Raw genomic sequence first — 7,253 nt, forward strand, 5'->3', positions numbered from 1 at the left:
AGACTTGAGCTAAACTTCTATCCCATCTGCCATTGTGTTCCATCTCCTACACCCTGCCTAATTGTTAATTACACTGATATCAGAAAAAAAAATCTTTACCAGTAGATTTCACAAACTCTCCCTACAATAGTTCCTGTGAAGTGCTAGGTATCCTGGAGCAGTTTTGGATGCAGGATGGCTGCCTGCAGATGAGATTCAAATCGCCACACCTGGCCCATGGGAAAGGTGCCTGTGGCAGTCACCATTTTGGAAATTTCAAAATGTGTCTGTTTCCTAAGCAGGATTCTTTCCCCTTAATTTTCTATTTGGCTGCCTAGGCCCCTGCTGCTCCAATCGGGGTCCAAACGGCACCCCTTTCTGGTCGCCAAATTCCACTTGGGAGTCCAGACTTCACCAAACTTTCCACAAAACACCTAGATTCCCCACGAGCTGGGAATTGTAGTCCTCTGTGGGGGAGGGGTTGGTTGCTGCCACCTCCCGCCACTGGGTGCCTCCCGGCTGGCACCACTTGTGCAGTGGCACTGAAATTTCTCTGGCAGACTCAGCAGCTCCAGGTTACACTTCAAGTCCAGCAATCCACCAGTTCTCTGCACACCCCAAGTTGCCTGTCTACACCAACACTCCATGCAGGAAAATATCTAGCCCCCTCACTCTCACCTGATGCTGTGGGGAGAGTTGAGCTAAACATCTATCTTGTCCACCATCATGCCCCGCCTCCCAGGACCTCTTTTAAAGGATGTGATGGTTAATTTTATTTTCCAACTTGTCTGGGCCACAGTACCCAGATATTTAGTCAAATATTATTTTGGATGTTTCTGTCAGGGTGTTTTTGGATAAGATTAACATTTTTTAATTTTTTGTTTGTTTCAGACAAAATCTCACTCTGTTCCCCTAGGTTAAAAGTCCTGGGTTTAAGCCATTCTCCTACCTCATCCTCCCAAGTAGCTGGGACTACAGGCACCCACCATGATGCCCACTTAATTTTTCTACTTTTAGTAGAGATGGGATCTCACATTCAGTCTGGTTTTGAACTCCTGAGCTCATGGGATACTCCTGCCTCAGCCTCTCAGAGTGCTAATATTACTAGTGTGAGCCATCATGCCCAGCCTAATTTTTTATTGGCATATATTCAGAGGGTAATGTGCAGTTTTGCTACATTAATATTTTACGTTGTGGTGAGGTCAGGGCCTTCAGGGTATCCATCTCTGGAGTTATGCCCATGGTACCCACCATACAACCTCCTGTCTTCCACCTCCACTTCCCACCTCCTTACCTTACCTGGAGTCTCCAATATCCATCATTGCACACTCTGCTTCCATTTGTACACATTATTCACTCTGGGAGCCCAAGGCAGGTGGATTGCCTAAGCTCATAAGTTCTAGACCAGCCTGAGCAAGAGCAAGACCTTGTCTCTAAAAAAGAGCCAGCATTGTGGCAGGTGCCTGTAGTCCCAGCTACTCAGGAGGCTGAGGCAAGAGAATCACTTGTGCCTAAGAATTTGAGGTTTCTGTGAGCTATGATGCCATAGCACTTTACTGAGGGTAACAAAGTGAGATTCTATCTCAAAAAAAAAAAAAACCAATGAAATAGGGGCCTTTCATTTCTGGATGCTCAGGTGGCACACATGAGGCCTCTCAGTTACCACTAAAATGCACTACTTGGCTTCCTACTTGCTGGTTGCCCTCAGGGACAACCCCTTCCCACCGCCAAGGATATCAGGAACATCCTGGACAGCACTGGCATTAAGGCAGACTATCACCGGCTCAACAGGGTCATCATCAAGCTAAGTGGAAAAGAAAACATTGAAAATGTCATTGCCCAGGGTATTAGCAAACTCACCAGTGTATCTGTTGGTGGGGCTGTGGCTGATGTCTCTGCTGCCTCAGGTTCTGCGTCTACTGCTGCTTGTTTCACCCCTGCTGTAGCAGAGGAAAAGAAAGATGAAGAGGAGGAGTCCAAAGAATCAGATGAAGATATGGAATTTGGCATATTTGATTAAATTCCTGCACCCCTGCAAATAAAGGATCACTTGAGCCCAAGAGTTTGAGGTTGCTGTGAGCTACAATGAAGCTAGGCACTCAACCCCAGAGCAACAGAATGAGTCTCTGTCTCAAAAAAAAAAAAAGAGAGAGTTCTGAGTGTGATGACTTACCCTTATAATCCAGAGCATTCTGGGAGACCAAAGCAGGAAGAACACTTGAGCTCAAAAACTCCAGACAAAGCCTGAGCAAGAGCCAGACCCCAATTTGTACTTAAAATAGAAAAATTAGCCAGATGTTATGGCGAGTTTCTGTAGTCCCAGCTACTCTGAAGGCTGAAGCAGGAGGATGGTTTGAACACAGGACTTTGAGGTTGCTGTGGAGGAGAGTGATGCCACTTCACTCTAGCCTGGGAGAACAGAGTGAGACTCTGTCTAATGACCTTACAAAAATAAAAGCAGCACAAGGGAATATTATGAACAATTTCGTGTCAATAAATTAGATAATCTAGATGAAACGGAGAAATCCTGGAGAGGTAAAAACTGTCAAAACTGACTCAAGAAGAACCAGAAAATCTGAATAGACTTATTACAAGTAAGAAACTGAATTAGTAATTAAACTCCCTCCCACAAAAAAGTCTAGGCCGAGATGGTTTTGCTTAACAAAATGTTCCAAGCATTTAATGGAGAAATTATACCAACTCTTTATAGACCATTCCAAAAAATGGAAGAGATGAGATGACCTCCAAAATCATTCTATAAGGTCAATATTCTCATGCAATGAAACCAGACAGATACATTACAAAAAAAGAAAAAAACCCATATAGGTCAATATTCCTTACCAATATAGATGTACAAATCCTCAACAAAATACTAGCAAATCAAATCCAAAAACATGTAAATTCTGTCTTAAGCAAATTGAATTTATCTGTGGAATGTAAAGTTAGGTGAATATACAAAATTTGTTCAATGTAAGCCCATTAATACACTGTATTAATGAATTTATTTTTTATTAAATGATAACTATGTACATTAATGCAATTCTGGGGTACAGTGTGGTGTTTTCATATACAATTTGAAATATTTTCATCAAACTGGTTAACATAGCCTTCATGTCATTTTCTTAGTTATTGTGTTAAGACAATCATATTCTACTCTTAGAAAGATTCACTTGTACCCTGTATTAATGAATTTAAAAACAACCTCCTCACACATGATCATCTCAATAGACACACTTTGACAAAATCTAACAAAATCCAACATACTTACATGATAAAAAACACTTAATAAGCCAGACATGGTGGTACACACCTTTAGTTATAACTCCTTGGGAGGTTGAGGTAGGAGGATCCCTGAACCTAGGAGTTCAAGGCTGCAGTGAGCTATGATCACACCACTTCCCTCCAGCCTAGGTGACAGAGTGAGACCCCATTTTCTTAAAAGAACCAACAAAAAACCAAAAAGCAAGAAGCTAGGAAGAAGAGGTAACTTCTTCTATCTGACAAAGGGCATCTTACCAAAAGCCCATAGCTAACATCATACTTAATGGTAAGACTTAAAACATTTCTTTTAAGATCAGAAACAAGGCAAGGATGTCCATTTTCATACCTGCTATTCAACAATGTAGTGGAGGTTCTAGCCAATGCAAAAAGGCAAGGCAAACTCAAGAGATGTAGAAAAAGACTCAGCACCTGTAGCTCAGCAGCTAGGGCACCAGCCACATACACTGAGGCTGATGGGTTTGAATCCAGCCTGTGCCTGCCAAACAATGACAGCTACAACCAAAAAATAGCCAGGTGTTGTGGTGGATGCCTATAGTCCCAGCTACTTGGGAGGCTGAGGCAAGAGAATCACTTGAGCCCAAGAGTTTGAGGTTGCTGTGAGCTGTGACACCACAGCACTCTACGGAGGTAGACATAGTGAGACTCGGTCTCAAAAAAAATTTAAAAAGAGAGATGTAGAAAAAGCATTTGACAAAATTCAACCTCCCTCCATGATAAGAATACTCAATAAACTAGGAATGGAAGAGAATGTTTTTAACCCAATAAAGAGTATTTATTTAAAAAGCACACACAACACAACCATGACTAATATCACACTTAATGGTCAAATATTGAGAGTTTTTCCTCTACCATCAGAAGAAAGACAAGAAAGTATGCTTTCATTGCTTCTATTCAGTATTATATTGGAAGTTCTATCTGGAGCAATTAGGCAAGAAAATAAAAAGTATTCAGATTGAAAAGGTAAAATTCAAACTATCATTACCTGCAGATCACACGATCTTGCCTATAGAAAAATCCTAAGGATTCTAGTGGTCCACGCCTATAATCTTAGCACTCTGGGAGGCGGAAGCATGTGGATTGCTTGAGCTCAGGAGTTCAAGACCTGCCTGAGCCAGAGTGAGACCCCCATCTCTACTAAAAAGAGAAAAACTAGTCGGGTGTTGTTGCAGGTGCCTGTAATCCTAGCTACTCAGGAGGCTGAGGCAAAAGGATAATTTGAGCCCAAGCATTTTGAGGTTGTTGTGAGCTATGACAAGACACTCCACCCAGGGCTAAAGAGTGAGACTCTGTCTCAAAAAAAGAAAGAGAGAGAGAGAGTTCTAAACAATCCACTAAAATTCTACAGGAGCTATTAAATCAGCAATTCAGCAAGGTTACAGTGTACAACATCAACATCCAAAAGCAAATGTACTCTGTACACTAACAATAAGCAGTCAGACAATGTATGAAGAAAGCAATTCTATTACAATAGCATCAAAAAGGAATGAAATACATAGGGAAAAAATAACAAAAGAAGTGCAGGAGGAGAAGCAAGATGGCTGACTGGAGCCAGCTTTCCACAGAGGCTCCCATCCAGAAGGAGAGTTAATGGACAGATACTTATCAAGTAAGCTGATGGTTTGGAGCTGAGCCAAAAGAGAAGATTGAAGAGTGCACATCACCCCTGGTGAGGCAAGCTGCGACCCCAAGGAAATAAACAATAGGAACAAAACTCATCACCAAGCAGATGAGAGTCCTGTCCCCCATGAGACTAGCTCACAGTGTACTGCCTACAAACAAGCAAGCAGAGTTCAGATGTCCTCCTATTTTATCCCATGGGAGAGACCCGCTACAAACTGGAACTCCTTCTCCAGAGAGAACCCACTTATGGGCCTTGGCATTCTCCCACCAGGCAGAAAAGTGAACATATACTCTATACGCAGTTCTGAACTCCCAGCACTCCCCTCTACTCCCACCCTGAGGTCTGGAAGCCTGTCCCACTGCAGAGTCCAGACTCTTGGGCAATTTCCTGAGAGGTACGGGGAACATGTGGGCTGCTACAAGTCTGTGCTGAATCAGTGGCATGGGTGTAAAGTAGGGACTGTGAAGTGAGGGAGCCAAGTGGGAGAGGGAGAAACAATGCCCCGCAGCAGAATGAGGCAGTGTTGTGGTACAGGCGGGAACAATAGGACTCACATCCCTGGTGGTATTTTGGAGAAACACTTCCCATGTCTCTTAGCAATGAGAGGGAGCTGGGCCTCTACTCCAGGGGAATCCATGGGTGTAGAAGGTCTGGGATAGAAATGCAGGCCCTGTGAGCAAAGGGTACGCCTGCAGTGATATCTGCCCAGGTGGGGCTCAGAGGGGACTGAGACTAGACTACGCAAGCAAAGACTGCATACTCCCAGGGCAAGGCTGAGTCAGAATTGCTGCTTTTGAGCCTAAGACACACCCCATCCCCAGTGAAGCATAGCTGGAACAAAAGGGCGCATGACAGCAGCATTAGCCCAGGGTGGGGCAGAAACCAAGAGCCCTCTGTGAGCTCAAATCATGCCTGCCCCCAAAAAGAGTGCAGTGGAGATAGAGATGCCAGCTCCGCCAAAATTTGCACTGCAGCGGCAGCACAGGGTGGGGCTGATTCGCAGCTTTTGCCAACTCAAGTGGAACATAGCCAGGACAGAAACCCAAATTTCTCAAGAATATAAGTGGCAGTAGTACCAGCCCAGGGCCAGGCTAGAACTGAATGACACTCCCCAGCTTCCATCGAGCACCTGAGGTAGTCAGGCTTCACCTCCCCCTGTCAGCTGGTGGCAGAGTGTGGCAGCCTGGCTGAGGAAACATTGATTTCCCTGTGACTTTGGCAGGAGCAAACCCCAGGCACATTCGCTCATTAGAGGGAACTGCGCCAAAGCCCTGCAGGGTTACCAGAGACAGGGTGTGACAGAGGTGCAAGGTGGGAAGGAGGCATCAACCACCCCAGACCAACTCATTTGCTGAGTGGGCCTTTCTGACTCTACAGAGCACTGGATCGAGCCAAACTTGAGCTGCCAGTAAGACCTCTGCCATCTAGTTGCTGGAGACCTATTGAACTCTCCCACTTGAGAGTTGTTGCTAACTGGGCAATTGGTTTGGAACTCTTGACCTGGGCCAATCACCTGAGGATGCTCCAAGGTGGTACCCTGGTTGTGTTGTAGTGGGAAGATTTTATTTTCCTCTTCCAGTTGTTGCCTGTGGGGTTGAGGTGGGGTGTCTTACTTACTTGTTTTTCTCCACAGCTCAGACTTCAACCCAGTCACTGATTCACTAGGATTGGAAAGAGACCAGCTGAATACAAAACAGAGTCACCTATCCCCAAACACCAAACAGGACCCAAGAGTCACAGGCTGTACTACTGTATGGGACCTTTGCAAAGGTGTAGGGGAAAACCTGCAGTCACCAGTCCCAGCTCTTTAGCAAAGGGCTGGTTAACCACAGCCCCAGGAGCCCCAGATCCAATTTCACTTTATCTGCTTTTCTAGCCAAACAGTGAAAAATAATCATGGGGTAGAATCAGCAGAAAGACTCTGGTAACATGAATAATGAGAGTAGATCAACCCCCCCAAAGAACAACAAGGTGGACACACCAGAAGATCCCATTCATAAACAAATGGCTGAGATGTCAGAAAGAGAGTTCAGAATTTGGATGGCAAATAAGATTAACAGAATGGAAGTAAAGTTGGAATTAGAAATTTCAGGAATAATTCAAAAGTTGTCTCAAGAATTCAATGAATTCAAAGACAAAAATCACCAAAGATTTTGACATATTGAGAAAAGATTTTGCAGGCTTCCAAGATATGAGAAATACAGTAGAATCCTTCAGTAACAGAATGGAGCAGTCAGAAGAAAGGATTTCTGACACTAAAGAAAAAGCTTTTGAATGATCCCAAACACTCAAAAAGGAAGAGAAGTGGAGAGCAAAAATGAATCATTCTCTCAGAGAGCTGTGGGACAATTCCAAAAAAAAAAAAAAAAAA

At 44.0% G+C, this 7,253-nt stretch overlaps 1 pseudogene; it reads left to right on the top strand.

The window, feature by feature from the left end:
* The first annotated feature begins 1,649 nt into the window (after window positions 1-1,649).
* Window positions 1,650-1,999, top strand: LOC100950194 (annotated as a pseudogene).
* Window positions 2,000-7,253: the final 5,254 nt, after the last annotated feature.

The sequence above is a fragment of the Otolemur garnettii genome, unplaced genomic scaffold (assembly GCF_000181295.1).
Source record: "Otolemur garnettii isolate 467f Iridium unplaced genomic scaffold, OtoGar3 scaffold00398, whole genome shotgun sequence".
NCBI classification, from domain to species: Eukaryota; Metazoa; Chordata; class Mammalia; order Primates; family Galagidae; genus Otolemur; species Otolemur garnettii.